Consider the following 18,897-nt stretch of genomic DNA (forward strand, 5'->3'; position numbering starts at 1 on the left):
AAATGTGTATTGTAGCAGTCTGCTAAAGTCATGTCTCAAACTTCAAAAGGAGATATTGTGGGAACCTAGAGTCAGGTGACCAGATGAGATCATTTTGCAAGTCATCTTGGATATATTTTACAGGGAGTAATCACAGAGGATAGAGTATTCTGTTTGGAGCCTGACTAGAAAGATTGCTCACATATTTCATTTTGCCTTGCCCAAGTAAGTTACTAGGGAACAGTAAATGTATCTTAGATTTGGTTAGGAATGTAGTGAAGCTTAGTTTGGAGATTGTTTTTTTTTTATTTATATGAGTCTGTCCATCAATGCTGTTTTCAATATTTTCTGTGATTTGAACTCTGTGGTTTACTGTGAATATATATTCAATATGTTCATGTTCTTTTATTATTTATTATTAAATATATTTAATACTTTTATCTTGGCTGGTTCTTGAAGACAGTATTTAACCTTTGAGATGCTTATATTTATTTGATGATACTGTGTGGGCCACTCCAGAAGGCCTAGCCTTCTTGGTGAACTACTACCATTTGTAGTAATATTAATATTAATATTGCATAGCATAACTGGACACCCTCTGGTAAGAGCCTTAGAGTAGCTGATTGTGAAGTTTCTGGTGGGAGTGAATCTACCTCATAGTCTGGGCAAAAGGGGGCATAGCTAGTAGACCTGTGCCAGCCTTTTCCAGGTGTGTGTGTGTGTGTGTGTGTGTGTGTGTGTGTGTGTGCAAATCAAATCTCTCAAAGCTTGTGTGTGTCAGCTACTTGGGGCAGGAACAAAAAGCACTGGGTTTACAGAGAGGCTGCTGAAGGACTTGGCTTGGACACTCGGCTGAGGATCCAACCCTACAGCTGTATCAGTGGGAAGTCTTACTGGGGATCTAGAGTGAGACAGATATAGAGACATCCATACCCAGGGCTGAGTGTGTTCCCTATGTGCTCTTAAGAGAAATTGTACTTGATGCAGATATGTCTGCATTTGGGAATCCGATCCTCAGAACAGATCAGCTGCTTTTTTACAGCTTGAGCTTCCTGACTTGAGCTCCTCTTTATACTCACAATTCCTCACCCCCAATGTACCTCAGATCGAGTTTGCCAAAAAAGGCATGGCACCTAACATGTTTACATTTTACTAGTTACACAACTCTATAATTAGCAACCTCAGGAGCTCAACATAAGGAACAGAAATTCCTTTGAGCATTCAACCAGGCTTCCCAAAGACTAGGATAGGGGGACAGGGGACAGGAAGGTTAATGAAAATGAAGATGGACAATACAGATGGAATGTTATGGTAAGAACATAACTTCTTTATCTGATGTTGTCCTCTTCAATTCATTAACCTGTGGGACAGAGCCACCAGCTACTAAGATTCAGGGTGAACCTCATGGAAGAATATTCTGTAGAACAGCAGAGCCAAAAGCACTTTTACTCCTGGATAGGATGTGAAATTTGTAATGCATAATAAACGTGTGAGGGGTTAGACCAAGTAGCTGCAATACAAATATTGTCAATTGAAACTCTAGACCAACAATCCTGAGAAGTAGCCATAGACCTTGTGAAGTGGGCCTTAATAGGTCCTGGTAATGGAATATTTTTGGAAGAATAAATAAAAGTAATACAGTCTTTCAACCATCTGGCTAATAAGACTTTGGTGACAGATCTACCTCTTTTTGTAACTGAAAAGGATGCAAACAAGTGATCAGACTTCCTAAAAGGCTTGGTTCTATGTAAATAAACTGAAGCTGTCTGTAAACATCAAGCAGATGGAGGGTATATTCACCTTTGTTTTGATAATTGGGAAAAAAAGATTGGAAGATTGATGGACTGAATAATGTTCCCTTCCTTAGCCACCTTAGGTAAAAACAAAGGATTAGTGTGCAAGATAACTCTGTCCTTGTGAAAAATCAAGTAAAGAAATTTAGAAGAAAGGGCTTGAAGTTCAGATATCCTTCTTGCAGATGTGATGGCTACTAGAAAAAGAGTTTTCCAAGAAAGGAATTTCAAATCCACAGTAGCTGCAGGGTCAAAGGGCAGATGGACCAAAGCTTGCAAAATCATTGTTAGATCCCATAGTGGAGTAGGATATTTCATTGGAGGCTGGACCAGGAAAATGCCCCTAAGAAAAGCTTTACAAAGCTTAGAAGAAGCAAAGGATAAGGAATCAAAGCCAAAAAGTCAAGTACGACTGCCACTGTTGCTGTAAAAGGATCTATCTGTCTTTGTTCAGCCCAAATAGAAAATCTCTTCCACTTGCTTTTATAAATCTTACATGTCAAAAACCTATGTGAGGAGACCAAAATATCTGGAACAGGAAAAGAAAGCCTACAATATCTTGTTATCATCAGAAGTGGTGAAGCCATGTGGTTAGCTTCAGGCCCTGTATGTCTGGATGGGGATACCCAGATCAGTGAGGTAGCAGGTCTAGGACTGGATCCAACTTCATCAGAAGGCAAACCAGATGAGACCAAAGGAAAGTGAACCAGGTTAATCGAAATCAAAAGGAAGCAATGAGGATTACATTGCTCTGCAACCTGAAAGCTTTTTGTAAGAACTTGGGAATTAGTGGTATAGGAGGAAAGGCATAAAGACCAGAGTGTCAAGAATAGACAACAGCATCCCTGGGTGACTGTCCCTGAGAAAGGATCAATGCAAAGTACCTGCTGCATTTGTTGTTGAAAGGGGATGAAACCAGATAGCAGGGGAGACCTCATTTATGGAAAATCATGTCTGCCATTGACTGATTCAGAGCCCACTCATGAAGCATCAGTAATACTCAACTGTGCTGGCCTGCTAATATGTTGGACTCCCCCGGAATGTGGACTGCTACCAGAAAGCAGTTGGTAGAGATCGCCCACTGCCAAACCCTCATCGCTTCTTGACATAGGGGGTAGGACCTGGTTTCTCCCTGCTTGTTGATGTACCAAACTACTGACATGTTTGTCTGTATGAACTGCAATAGTCCCTAGAGGAAGAAAGCTGTCGAGTTCTTGCAATGCTAGAAGAACCGCTCTCATCTCCAGTACATTGCTATACAACTTGGTACCCTGAGATGTCCACGTGCCTTTGACTGTTCAAACCAGATAATGCCCCCCCAGCTGGGAGGAATCTGTGGTCAACGTGGCATTTGGGGATGGAAGGATGAATGGGTGTCCTTAAGTAATGTCTACAGAGTGAAGCCATCAAAGCAGAAATTCATTGCACATTCATGACAGTTTTATGGGAAGACTGAGAGGATTCCTGAGTATGACCATTGAACTACTAGCATCCATTGCAATAGCCTCATGTGGAAATCAGCCATGGTAGGAGAGTTGTCATGGCAGCCACTGAACCCAATGCCCTGAGAACTAAACTGGCTGGAGGCTGAGGTATGGTTAGAATTTGTCTGATATGACTTCTTAGATTCATTACTCTGTCTGTCATTAGATAAGCACAGGATGTCCTTGTATTCAGATGAGCCCCAATGAAATCTATGACCTGAACTGGATCCAGCTGGGATTTCTGCATGTTGATAATTATCCCTAGAGTTGGAGGCAGCTGTAGTAAGTAGTCTTTGGCTTGAATGAATAAATGCCTGGTTGGAGCTGTCAGAAGCCAGTCATACAGATACAGAAAAATCTGGTAGCCCTGCAGTCTGAGATGCACTGCCACCACTGCCAAGCATTTGGTGAACACCCTGGGGGTTGTGGTGAGACCAAATGTGAGTGACCTGAACTGGTAATGACTGGCTCCCAGCCTGAAATATAGGAATTGCCTGGAGTGTCTGTCCAATTTTATATGGTAGTACATGTCCTTCAGGTCCACAGAGCACATCCATTCGCCCGCCTTCACAAGAGGCAGGATGGACTGGATTGTGACCATCCTGAACTTTCTGTGCTTTAATGATTTGTTCAGAGAGGTCAGATCCAGAATAGATCTCAAGTCCCCTGTCTTCTTCAGTACTAAAAAAAATCTGGAGTAAAAGCCCGATCTGACTTGATCGGGGGGGGGGGGGTCCTCTTGGAGGACTCTTTCTTGCAAAAGCTTTTCTATTTTGTGGGCTGTGTTCTCCCTCTGACTGGGTGTAACATCAGGGAGGTAACATTTTTTTATGGGAATTTCCAGAAAGGGAATGAAGTATCCTCTGGAGAGATCCTTATTACCCATTTGTCACTTGTGATGGCCTCCCAGGCTTCTGGGTGCAAGGAGAATCACCCCTGACTGCCTCCAGAGGATAACAGTCATTCAATGAGGGTGACGTCTTCTATTTTGATTATTCCCCCTTCTGCCATGGGGGGGGGGGGAGATTCTCCCCGAGTGCCCTGAAAAGGACCCTGTGACTTTTTTAAACCACATTTTCTTACTCCAACATTTTTTCCTGGAGAAGGTTCTTTGTGGGGTAGAGAAACATATTCTGATGACAGACAAGGTCTTTCTGTCCTTTCACTCTAGGAGAGAGTATCACAAACAGTTGGTCCAAATAAGGTGGAGCCATCAAATGGGGCACTAATAAAGGCTTGTTTGAAAAGCTCTGCAAAATCACACAGCCTCATCCAGCCATGATGCCTCATGGCAATGCCCAAACTGTCAGCCCTTGAGGTACCCTCTGTAATGTGGGAAATCAACCTCATGGACACATTGACTAGTGGCTGTAAGGTGGCCAGTCTGGAGGAAAAGGTTTTCTGATCATCACCGGATATGGAACCTGGTGTCTAGCTACAAAGTTCCTTTACTAAATCATTTTGTAGCCTCATAAAGTGAGACTAGTAGTTTAACGCTCTCAAGGTGAATGTGGAAGAGGTGTAAACTCTTTTGTCAAGTCTGTCCATTGTCTGGGATTCTCTGTTCAGGGGATGGACAGAGGAGCTCTCCTGGGCAAGTACCTTTTTGGTTGCTGCCGCAACAACCATGGGATCTACAGGGATATCCTTGACCCAAACAACTTATCTGCAGGGGTGCTGAGAATCTTGTCCACTCATTTCAGGATTGGCTCTACTGTGTCCAATTCCTTCCAAGCTCTGGAAGATACCATCTGGATCAGCAGATCGGTCAGGGGGGCACACAGGTATTAGATGGGCCTGACCCAAAACTGTCCCACAACAATTACTTTGGGGAAGGGCTTTGGGCTGAACAACTACCCCTCTCACACAGGATTTCTCAAATGTTTCCAAAGGAAACATCATTGGTTGGTGAATTTAGGGACCGTTCTCCTTCCTCAAAATCTGTGTTTGTGGTTACTGATTCCATAGGGAAATTAATGTGTCTCCTTTTACACTGCCTCTTCTGAGGGACCTCCTCAGTGGGAAGCTCTGGAGAGGTATCAGAAGATGCCTGGGGATCCGCCATGGGGAGAGAGTGGAGACTCTGAAGGAGCAGCTGTCCACATGGTAGAATGGAGGACTTGGGAACCAGATCAGTATGGGAAGGGGGTGGTACCATACTAGAGAGTGCCGAGGGTCTGCCTGGATAGGAGACAACCCTCTCCACCCCTTCGAAAGCCAAAGAACTCCGAACCACCAACAGCTGTCCCATCAGGACTGAAGCCTCCTGCACTGAAGAGGGAGTCAGAGCTGAGCTATCAAAGCCCAAAGCTCCAAGGGGAAGCAAAGGCTTCAAACGCTTTGGAGTCAATGTCATCCCCCTGGGACAGATGTCAACAGTACAGTTCCAAGACACACTCAGCACTGAAGCCATCGGAGCTGAGCAGGTTGTCAGAGGTGAAGAGATCTCTTTTAGCTCCGATGCCTCAGCACCAGAGACCAACAGCATCGAAGGCTCCAAAACCAAATGGCGGATCAGAGAAGTCACCAAAAGTCAGAACAGTGGACCTCTCTTGGATCCAGATGTGGACAGAGCAGAAACAAGCCCCATCAGAATCTGGGCCTTGAGGAACTGCCTCATCATTCTGCTGATGTCCTTGCAGGAAAGGCTTCAGGAAGATCTAGAAGATGCTGATGATGAGGGTCTCAAGGTTCTCTTGGGAGATCAGATCTGAGGTCTTGGAACCTGTACTTTTGGAGCTGAGCTGTGTGTCAACACAGTAGGAGCTGGTGGCAAGTCACTTGGCTCCAGGATAATGGAGGGTAAATGGGGCAGAGGAAAAGAGGTAGGAACTGAGCTTGGTGCTGACCAAGCCAGTTCTGACAATTTTGCAGCCTTTTTTAGGTGGCTCCAAGGATGAACACACTGGAGAGTGCTTCCTGCTCCCCCAGGTATTGTTAGGCCTCTTAGGAGGGGTTTGATCCCCTGAAGAAGACTGTATCTCTGAGATGGCAGAAGGAGGCAGCAAATCTTTAAGGACCAGATTACTCCTCCTGTCTGCCAGATCCCAGGGGTGGAAGACCTGACAAATAATCCAAGGGGCCTCAAAGATGAATAGGCTCCAAGCAATAAACACACTCCCTATGGGCATCAGACAAGGGAATCTTCTGCCCAATGGGAAGTGCATTTTTTAAAACCTTGAAGTTTCTCTAACATATTAAAACAAAACGATAAGGAGAAAGAAGTTTTTATTTATTCATTTATTTTTTGGAAAAGGAGAGGGAGAGGGAGAGAGAGGACTAACTGCAGAGAAACCCAACTAAAAGAGATGGAGAAAAAGCACTCACAAGAACCCAACAAACCAACATTGATGGAGGAAGCTCATGAGCCAGGCAAACCCACTGCTGAAGCAATGTGCAGCAAATGAGATATGAGGTACATTGGGGGAGCAGGGCATTGTGGGTATAGGGAGGATTTAGGATGCTCAAGCTGTAAATAAGTGGCCAATGAGTTCTGAGGATCAGAACCAGCACCCACAGGTTAATGAAATGAGGAGGACAACATCAGATCTTAACATTCTGTACTTTTCCATGTTTCCACTTATGCTGTTGCTAACACATAGACTAACCTTCTAGGACACATGCAATTTCATTTTAACCTTTACTTCCTCCATCTCTTTTTTTGGTATAAGTAGTAACTTTATTGCCTCAATATAATATTACTGTTTATTAGAGTTTTTTCTCTTTTATTTCTACTTTCTCACTACCTGAGATCTATAAAATACAGATTCCTGTACTTAATTATGAGACTTTTTGGCTTAACCGCTATTCTTATACTCCGACTGTGCTATCTTTCATCATACCATGACTCAATAATATCTCTCAACATCTCTCCTACTCTGTCCCAACCACCTATCCACACTTCCTCTTTACATTCTCTACACATTACACTGAACCTATTTAATATTGCCCCTCATCATTATTCCAAATATAAACTGATTAACTGCACTTCAACTCAAATCAAAACAAAATTAAGTGAAAGAATCTGCTTCAAAAAACAAGTATGTATAATTTCCCAATATACTAAAATCCTTCTAGGAGGAGATATGCACCCTAATCCTGGCTCCAACTACCACACCATACAAGGATAATTTTCTCCCACACACTTCTCTAACCCAACAGCCAATCCCAGCCCTGGTGATAAAGAAGTTATGTACTCACCATAATATTCTACTTGTGTTGTCCATTTTATTCTTCCTCAACATGTGGGCTCGGATCCATCTTGGTGCTTTTTACAGCTCATGGCCTACTGCAAACTCTCAAGCACCTCCTTTACCCATTATGCTATAGTCCTCCTCCATTCCTCAGTTCTTGTTTGGTGCTTTTTATTTCTAAATAATGTTTATATGCAAAACCACTATCTGGAGCTGAAAAAGCAGAACACTGGCTCCTCTGGTTTTCTTTCGATCTTCTAGAAGTTATAAACAATAAATGGTATGAGGATGGAGGGAAGGGTGTTGAGGAAGAATAAAGATGAACAACACAGATGGAAGATTATGGTGAGTACATAACTTCTCTATCTGATGTTGTCAATATTCATTCAAATCTCAACATGTGGGACAGAGTCCCCAGCTACCTGAATCCCGGGTGGACTCTAAGAAAGGAAGTTCCTGAGTACTGTTGAGCCAAAGGCTGCTCTTCCCCTAGAGACTAGATCAGCTTAGTAATGAGCAGTAAAAATATGAGAATTAGCCCAAGTGGCTGCAGCAGAAATATCATCAATGGAGTATCTGGATAGAAATATTGAAGATGTTGCCATGGATCTAGTTGAATGAGCTCTCAAAGTTTTTGGCAGGGAGAAACCCAATTTACTGTAGACAAAGGAAATGCAATCAGTTAGCCACTTAGCTAAAGTTATTTTAGGAACTGGCTTACCAAATCTTGATTGTGAAAATAATACAAATAATGTTAAAATAACACAAATAATTGATCTGACTTTCTTAATTTGTCAATTCTGTGTAGATAGAAATGTAAATGTGAATGTCCAACAAATGCAAAATATATTCCCCTTTGTTGGAGAAATTTGGGAAGAAGACTGGAAGGTTGATGGATTGAATAATGTTGGATCCTGATACTACCTAAGGAAGAAAGGATAGACTGGCTTGTAAAGACACTCTATGAGAAATCAAATAAGGGGATTTAGAAGATGAGGCTTGAAGTTCTGAAATTCTACTTGCTGATGCAATAGCTACCAAAAATAGTTTTCCAAGTTAAAACTTTAGTTCACATTTGGTAGCCAGTTTAAATGATGATTGAGTCAGGGTTTGTAAGACTAGGTTCAAATCCCATGGTGGGGTAGAATCTTTAAAGGGAAGTTTCAGTAAAAAAGCTCCTTTAATAAATGCCTTACATAGTCGTGATGAAGCTAAGGAAGAACTGCCATAAAATCTGACGTGAAAATTAGAAATAACAGAAGAACTAGCTCCTTCATTAAAAACAGTAGCGAAAAATTTGAGAACCTTGGGTACTGGTGCTGAAAAGGGATTGATGTCTTTCTGTTGAGCCCAAACAACAAATCTTTTCCCAGTGGAAGCTTTGTGGAAAGACAACAGGATGTGATGGACAGCAGATGAGAGCCTGGGTTGCCTAACTATGAATGGAATTGCAGAAACCATGCAGGCAACTTTAGGCCCAAAATGGATGAATCATGTCTGTTGGATGAGACAGAAGGTCTGGAACTGGATCTAGGATCCAAGGAGCAGAAATTAAATTTGACAACCCCAATAAGGATGACTCCGCTCTTCAATCAAGATGCTTTCTGAAGAAACTTGTGAATTAGAGGACTTGAGGGTATGCATAGAAGAGACTGGGGCCAATCATGGAGAATAGCATGTTTCAGTGACTCCCCTGGTGGGGGTATCAGGGCAAAGATCCTGCTGCACTTGTTGAGGAGAGATGCAAAGAGGTCACAGCACAGCTGGCCCCATTGGTGAAATATCATTTCCACAATTTCCTCATTTAGAGATAACTTGTAAGGTAATAGGATGGACCTGCCAATCTGTTTGCTATCACAGTGGATTTTCCCAGAATCTGTGTTACTATCAGAAATAGAGTGGGTTAGATGGCCCACTGCCACACTCCCAGAGCTTCTTGACATAAGGGGCAAGATTTTGTTCCCCCTTGTTTGTTGATCCACCAGATTACTGACATATTTTTCCTCATTTTTTTTTTATTTTTCAAATACATTTGAATGAATTCCATAGTATTTATACATAACATCTTAAATAACTATGTACACTATTTACATTAGCCAGACACTATAACAGATCTTAATGTATACAGTTACTTTATAAGTATGTCCAATCCATTATCAGAGTGTCTGATCAATTATTGTATAGCGTCAATCAACGATAAGACTTTTCCCCAAGGGTTGTTGATAAATGGCTTTAGATAAATTCTTAGTTCTTTAATTTTAATTTCCAATAATGCTGTGGTCTTCAGTAGGCTGTAGAAGTCTTCCAAAGTTGATATTTTGTTTGTATTCCATCTTCTTGTTATACACATCCTTGAAATTGCAAGTATAGTCCATACTAGATACATGTTTGACCTACTCAAATGAGGACCTTCGTTCACATTTAATAATACAAGAGCTTTAGTTAAATAAAATGATTCATTAAATAAAGCTTGTAGAAAGTTATTAATACCATTCCAAAATGGCTTAATTTTAACACAATCAAAGAAAATGTGGTTCTAATCTGCAATGTGTAATTGCTCACATCTCCAATGTATTCCTTTTATAGAAGAACTAATTTTACTGATTATGTCTGTGTTTAAGAATGCTCTGTGCAAGCATTTCCAATTAAAAACTTTCCAGTACTGTGTAAAGGATGTATATTTTATCAATAATAAGATATTTGTTTTAATACCTTCAGTTAACTGTATTCATTGTCCTTTTGTTATATATTTCCAATATGAGGTTTTGGGTGTTGTTTTATAGTTTATCAATATTTTGTAAAATTTTGAAATACTGTTTCCCCATATCAAAGTCATTATATATGATTTCATATATGTATTTCATAAATTTAGGTATTTCTTTAAATGAAAAATTGTTAATTATTCCACTTAAATCTTATGAATATGACAGAATACTCTGTAAAGTTAGCCAGTCCTGTTGTGGAATTTTGTATGTTGTTTTTATTACTTGTATATCTAAAACTTTTAGTTCTTTGATACGTTGGAGCCAACAAACAAATTTTTTATTTTCCCAGGAATTAATCATTTCTCTATATATTTTATGTGGAAAGTTCTTTGTGACTATAAATGGTGTTAAAAGATCAAACCAGATTTTTAAATCTATATTTGCATTAATAATTTTCCTAAATGAGTTAATGTAATAATTAATCATACGAGTTTTAGTGGGTTTAGTTATGCTATATTGCATACTAAAACATAATATGTGCCATGGAAAATTGTTTTTATCTGTTATTTGAAATTTTTTTTTGTAAATCAAATTCATTTATTGATATTACAGTTAGTAATTCTTTCCAATTTGCAGAGTTATTTGGACTTATCCAATCTGAGATTGTTTTAGATATTGATGCTTTTATATATGTTTCTATATCAGGAAAGTTTAATCTTCCGTTTCCATGGTCTGATATGATGTATTAAAGCTATTCTGTTTCTTTTGGAGAAACCATAAAAAATTTATTAGGCATGAATTTATTTCTTTAAGTATATTCTTTTACGGTAACAGTTGTATTGCCAAGGCTATATATAGGATCTTGAGCAGTAAAACTATTTTATTAACTGTAATCTATCTTCAAATGTTAATATTATTTTGTACCATTTTTCCAGAGATTTTGTGTTGATGATATTATTGTAGTTTATTGAGACTAATTAATTATTATCCTTGCATAACTCAATTCCTAGGTATTTTAAGGTAGATTCTAGTTTCCCTATGATGTGATCCCCCTTAGTCTGCAGTTCTTTTTTTTAATTTAAAAATAAAAATTTAGATTTTGATTTATTGAAATGGAGTCATGAAGTCATGTGAAACTTGTCAATTAATATATCTAATTCTTCTAATGTCTCTTTTGTATTAGATAATGTTAGTAATATGTCATCAGCAAATAGCATTACTTTAGAATTGTATTGTTCATAAACATCTATTCCTTTGATTTTTATATTGTTACAAATTGTATCTGCCAATATTTTGATAGCTAGAGCAAATAGAATCGGTGACATGGGACATCCTAGTTTAGTGCCTTTTGTTATATGTATAGATTCAGAGGTAAAAGGACCTAACTTGACAAATGCTAAATTATTTATATATATATATATATATATATATATATATATATATATATATATATATATATATATATTCATTAGGAGATGAGCAAATGATGCAGGAAATTCAAATAGCATTAGGATTTTGAATAAAAAGTCCCAATTTAGGGAATCAAAGTCTTTTTCTATATCTAAGCCAATTATGAATGTTTATTTTCTTTATTAACATAATCTATAAGAGAAATTATCCTTTTAATATTGTTATGTGTGTATCTATGATATATAAATCCAGTTTGATCATTATTTATTGTTTTGGATAGTGGTAGTTTCATTCTGTTAGTTAATATTGTCATAAATATCTTATAGGCATTATTTAATAATGATATAGGTCTATATGAGGTACAGAGGTTAGGGGATTTGTTTTCCTTTAGGATTGGTGTGATTAAGGAATATCTCCAAGAGGGTGGTATTAAAGTTTGTGACTGAATTTTTAATAGAGTTTTATGGAAGACTGATAGTATCTTTGAAGGAAAAAGATTATATATTTCCATAATTATGCCATCTATATCTGGAGCTTTATTATTTTAACCCTCTTTTATTGTATCTGTAATTTCTTTGTAGGATGTGGGTGCTTGCAGATCTAGTTTTAAATTTTCTGGTATTTTTTTATATTAGAACATTTTTCATCTATATTTAATTGATCAATTTGTATATTTTCTTTTTGGAAATGTTCCATATAGTGATTTCTATAGGCTTCATGAATGTCACCTATATCCAATACATTTTTCCCTTTCTTTTCATGGACAATACTTTTAATCTTATTAGCTTTTGATTGCATTTTGATTCTTGTGGATAAATTATGTAGATATTTGGGAGAAGTGGCCAAGGTATTAAGTTTTAGTTTTTCTAAAGCTAAACTAGTTTTATGTGTTAGAATTTTGTTGTATTTATTGTTTAATACCTCTACTTTATTTTTCATCTCCAAATGAGTTTGATTTTTTTCAGCTTTTACTGACAAACGTTTGGATTGCAGATCTAATAATTCAAAATCCCATTCTCTGTTTTTTTATATACCAAGTTAGGGTTTTACCATATATGTAAGCTTATAATGAGTCCCATATCATTATTTTATTTATCTCTGTGGTGTAATTAACATCTAAGAAGAAATGTAATTCAGATAATAACCAGTGTTTGAACTCTTTAATTTTAGTTTTATATGCTGGAATTCTGGAGTTAAAGATTAATGGTTTGTACCCATTTTGAAGTTTTAGTATCAATGAATTTTGGTCTGAAAAGGGGCAGGGAGTGATTGAGAAATTAGTGATTTTAGAGTGTGAGTCATGGACAGCAAATATTTTATCTATTTTAGTTTGGGTACCAAATCGATGATATTGATAGGAAAACAACAAAGATTTACTTCTTTAAATTTAAAAGTATCTACAAGATGAAATGATTCTACCCACTTGTTTAATGCTTTTGATACAGCAGATGTATGCAGCAGTCTTTTATTTGTACCTTTAGAAATATCAAATATACAGTTAAAATCTCCTCCTAATATTAAGTTGCCTTTATAATTACTGGAAATGAAATCCAAGTGTTTTTAACAGTTCCTGTTTCAATGCCTGGGAACCAGTATAGATCGGCTAGGGTCCATATTCTGTTATTATATTTAACTATTACTAATGCCATAAGGCCTTCTTTATCATCATACTTATAAATGATTTCTGGGTTAATCACATTTGTTTTCCATAAAATTATTACCCCTTTTGTCTTTGTCTTATAAGTGGATTGTGCCAATATCATATATTTCTTGGGATTTGGATTTCATTTGTAATTGTCATTTGGTTTGAAATGAGTTTCTTTAAGGAAGGTAATTTCTGCTTTGTTCAGTTTTAAATATTTCAGTAGATTTGATCTCTTGCTAGGATTGATAAGCCATTGGTATTTAAAGATAATAAAGTTAAATCCATCTTAGGTTAATTATACTATGTATTTTTTCTTTTACTCTGACTATTAAACATTTTCCTCTGATAACTATAAAGTATATATTTGAGCTTTTAAAGGAAATTATCAGTTTTATACTTTGAGTGTTTACCAATAAAGTAATGTTTTGGTCAGGCATACTAAAAATGTTTTTGTAAAAAAAATTTAAATTAATAAATGTTAACAAAATGAAGATCCGCATTAGCAATGGAATGAAAGTCATTCCTAATCTGATGGATAAACCTAAATCCATCAGATTATCACTCATACCTTGACAATCCAGAACATCTGAGCTCCATAAATTGAATTATCATATGGAGAATATTTGTAATAGGAATAATCAATATTTATATTATTTTGAACAGATATAGTACTATTGTAGATTAAACAGAATTCTAATACAATATAAATGTCTACTTATTGTATAAGCAATTAATATTTACATGAAAGATAGATGACAAGAAAGTCAATCATAGTAAAGTGGGATTATCATATATAAAACCTCAGTAAAATATTACAGCACACAGTTATTTAACATATTCACCCTAATTGAAGTCTTTAAAAACTTATTACTTAATATAAATAGATGGCAATAATATTTATACCTAAAGTTTTGTTTGTGTTTCTGGCAGCCATTTTCTGCTGATTGTCTTCATTATTGAGAGTAACAAGGCCTCCTGACCTTCTGTAGTGCGAGTGATTGGGTAATAGCAGGGGCTGAGGAGTAATCTGATCTTCCCAACTCTTCCATTCTTACTGCTATATAAATCCTGTGTCTTATAAAGGCTCTGCTTGTATTGTCAGGCTCTGGATTGCATTGCATAAGTGGAAATTCCTTAAGATTCCAAGAGCAGGCTAAGTTATTTCTTACACTTATTTCACTGAATTGCACTTCTGAAATGCTTATAATTGTGCTATACAATTGATCTACTATATTTTTGCACTGTTATAAAGCTTTTTTATTGTTTCACTGCATTTATGTACTGTTTTAAACTGTTTTAACATTACTTAACTGTAAACTGCTTTTTCATACTGAGAGTTGTATTTTCTGTTTGTGATTGCTCTATCCGAACCTTTATGTGCATTTTTGTCTGTTAAAAGCATTCTCTAGTCTGCTCCTTGATCTGTTTAAAACTTTCATTTAGTGGCTACAGCTAGGAACTGTAATAGTGTGCATTACTATAATTGTTTTTGTTTTATTTTAATTACTAAATTGTAAACTGCTTTTTCATACTGAGACTTGGATTTTCTGTTTGTGGGTGTTCTTTCTATGCTTTTAAAGTGAGGTTTCTGTGTTCTGCTCAGGTGGCATAATCTTGACAGAGGCCTGTTGTGTAGGCTGGAAGTTTTGTTTGTGTTTCTGGCAGCCATTTTCTGCTGATTGTCTTCATTATTGAGAGTAACAAGGCCTCCTGACCTTCTGTAGTATGAGTGACTGGGTAATAGCAGGGGCTGAGGAGTAATCTGATCTTCCCAACTCTTCCATTCTTACTGCTATATAAACCCTGTGTCTTATAAAGGCTCTGCTTGTATTGTCATGCTCTGGATTGCATTGCATAAGTGGAAATTCCTTAAGATTCCAAGAGCAGGCTAAGTTATTTCTTACACTTATTTCACTGAATTGCACTTCTGAAACGCTTATAATTGTGCTATACAGTTGATATACTATATTTTTGCACTGTTATAAAGCTTTTTTTATTGTTTCACTGCATTTATGTACTGTTTTAAACTGTTTTAACATTACTTAACTGTAAACTGCTTTTTCATACTGAGAGTTGTATTTTCTGTTTGGGATTGTTCTATCCGAACCTTTATGTGAATTTTTGTCTGTTAAAAGCATTTTCTAGTCTGCTCCTTGATCTGTTTAAAACTTTCATTTAGTGGCTACAGCTAGGAACTGTAATTTTTTCCCACCCACGCTAGTGTTGTGTGTTTTTATACTTGGTGGCTTTGCAATTGCCCGCCCATACTGTATATTTGATCTGTGACACTCCTCCTAGACTAGTATCATTAGTTCACTCAATCTAATAGAGAACATTTGTGAAGGCCAACCCACTCAGATTCTTAATGTTGAATTAACTTCTGTTCCAGCTTTCTCCATTTCCACTTTACTGGAAAAAAATTCTAAGCTTGCTTCCCCCCTTTCCTGTGGCAGGTCAGATACAGATTTGCTGTGTTCATGACTGTTTGTGAGCTCCTAAGCCCCCCCCCCACTTAACTGGGGTTAAACTATTCCTGGCACCATAAAGTCTGTTTTTCAAAATTTCCCTTGCAACTAGCCAGCTTTTTAGTTTTAGCACTCATCTGTTTCCTTGATCTCAGCACTTGTTCAGAACTCATTGTAAGCACTAAATAAGTTACAAATTACTACAGCACTCAACTTTCCTCACTTGTCTAGAGGAAAACAGTTTTTAGTACTTAATAAATAAGCACCTATTCAGGCATGTCTAAAGGTCAGCTCCCGGTGTTTTCTCCTGTCTACCTGATGAATCTGGGCATCTTGAGACAATGCAGCAATTGCCTCATGTACATAGACAACCCTCTCCTCCTACCACCCAACACTATGACCTGTGAGAGATGCACTTATATAGCCAAATTGGAAGCAAAGCTCTCTTTATCAAAGACAGGCCTAGACAGTCAAGAGGAGAAGGTAAACACTTGCACCGCACCACACTCATCACATAGTCCCTCAAAACCTACACCACCAAAACACACACACAGGACCACAAAACACACAGCTACATTCGCAGAGGCTCTCTGTACTAATCTGCCTAAACAACAGAGACCTCCAAAGCAGAAATGCAAGCAACCTTCACCCACCAACACAACCCAAATGACACATAGTCCACATACTCAGTGTGCCACTCAACTACAGCCCATAAGGCATAACGTACCCAACACTCTAGTCATTGGTGACTCTATAGTCAGGCACACTGATGTTCCACTCACCAGGCTAAACAAGGAAAAAGTTACTGTCAGCTGTCTGTCAGGTGCCAGGATCCACCACATAACGCACGCACTCAGGTCACTCCACAACAAGTACAAATATGACTCTGTCATTGTCCATGTTGGTGTGAATGACCTGAGATGTACCTCCCTGGACTACATGAAAAGAGACATGGAAGAGCTCTCTGATCTTGTAGCCCAGGCCGGTATGACCCTAGCCCTGAGTAGCATCCTGTCATCACCCAGAATGACACCACATTACAAGGACAAAATGATTGACTTTAACAATTGGCTAAGCTTCTGGTGTCATTCTAAGGGAATCCAGTATCTCTCTGCCTGGGATGACATGATCGACAGACTACGCTGCTTTGCAGAGATGGCCTGCACCTGTTGCCCTTGGGATTCTGGATACTGGCAAAGGCTCTTGCCACCCCTATAGTGCCTTTTTTAGGCAAGGTGCAAATGACAAATTCACCACTTTAACAGGTACAAGCAAGCAAAATCTGAGGGTAATGCTAGAAGTCTAAACCTCAGAATGCACTCACTCGAGGCACTCCTTAAAATGGAGAACATTGACATCTGTGCAGTGACAGAGACCTGGTTCAAAGCTCCAGAGAGCACCCCTGCATTACCAGGCTATAATTCATACCACACCTTTCGGCCACCAAACCTGGACCGAAACACTAAAGGTGGAGGCGTGTCTATATTCATTAAGGATATCCACACCTCCAAGCTAGTTGCTCAGCATAATGCATCCGAGATTATCCAAGTTCAACTAACTCTGGGCAAAACCGCAATCCAGATTGTAGCTTGCTACAGACCCCCCACCATGCCCCAGGATTCCCACTCCTCTTTTCTTGATACACTGGAAAATATTAAGGTACAACCCAACACTCTAATAATGGGTGATTTCAACTACCCTACCATTAACTGGGAAAACTACTCATGTACCAACTCTTTTGCTCAACATTTTCTGGAAATCATCAATTCCAATGCTTTGGATCAACTTATCCACACCCCCACTAGAGGCAGCAATATCCTAGACCTGGTCATCACCAACATGGGTGACCGGTGTTCCACACCAGAGGTCAGCTCCTCGTTGGTCAGATCCGACCACAAGCTAATCACCCTAGACATCCACATCCCGCTCCCACCCCCCTTTAGGAAAACAACCGTAAAAAATTTCTCCAAAGCCAACTTCACGCTTCTTAAGACAGAAGTGGCAAACGTCATGACACCCATGCAGATGGACAATAGAGGTACGACTGTTGAATCCTACACAAATGCACTTTATAAGCACTTACACGAGTGCATGGATCGTGCTATCCCTAACAGAACCAAGATGCTATCCTCCAAAAAAGGAAGCCAATCTGGTGGTCTTCTGCCATAAACAAACTCTACAACAGAAGAAAGAAACTGTTGCAAAAAAGAGTAAAATCCCATGATTGGAGGAACTCCCTGGTCAGCCTCAGTAAGAAGCTGAGATCCCTCATAAAATCCTCCAAAGCTAGTTATGAAAACAAAATTGCCACTTATTCTAAAGACAACCACAAAGCATTCTATAGCTATGTTAAAAATCTCAATGGCAACACTCAGATCTGCTCTGAGTTACAGCACAATGACACTAAATATACAGAACCAACTGATATTGCCAACATCTTGGCAGATAGGTTCAGTGCTAACTTTACCCCCCTCTCACCCCCTAAAGGGCCCATCTTTATACCAGAAGAATGCAAGGTTCCTGTAATCATGGCTGCACAGGTAAAAACTTCACTCTCCAAAGCCAAGAACACAGCATCCATGGGACCTGACAACATCCCAGGCTGCCTTCTACATGAACTACAGAATGAACTGGCACCCCACCTAAGTACCATGTTCAATCATAGCATCACCTCTGGCTTTGTGCTCATTGAATGACGCACCGTGACAGTTATCCCACTCCACAAAGGGGGGGGGCCACAACAGACCATGGGAACTACCACCTCATTAGCCTGACGAGCCTCGTCTGCAAGGCCATGGAACGTATCATCATGGAACTCATAAACAAAGACATTGGAGATCTCCAAACCCTGAACCCCACACAGTTTGGGTTTGTAAAAGGCAGATCATGTCTCCTAAACCTGATAGACTTTTTTGAAGTAGTCACCAAGGCCATGGATGAGGGTAAGGTGGTTCACACAGCCTATCTAGATCTCGCCAAGGCGTTCGACACCATCCCCCATTCTGGAATTATAGATAAACTCACTAAACTAGGTAAAAATCCCTATGTCACAAGATGGGTTGCCAACTGGCTTACTGAAAGAACCCACACTGTGAAAGTAGCAGACTCCAAATCAGACTTCAGACCAGTGACAAGTGGAGTACCACAGGGTTCAGTCCTGGGTCCTCTCCTGTTTGGTATCTACTTCTCTGAAGTACAGGCTAACACAGAAGGTCTTTGGCTA

This window comes from Protopterus annectens, chromosome 11.part0 (genome assembly GCF_019279795.1).
Source record: "Protopterus annectens isolate FY-2018-M chromosome 11.part0, PAN1.0, whole genome shotgun sequence".
Taxonomy (NCBI): domain Eukaryota; kingdom Metazoa; phylum Chordata; order Ceratodontiformes; family Protopteridae; genus Protopterus; species Protopterus annectens.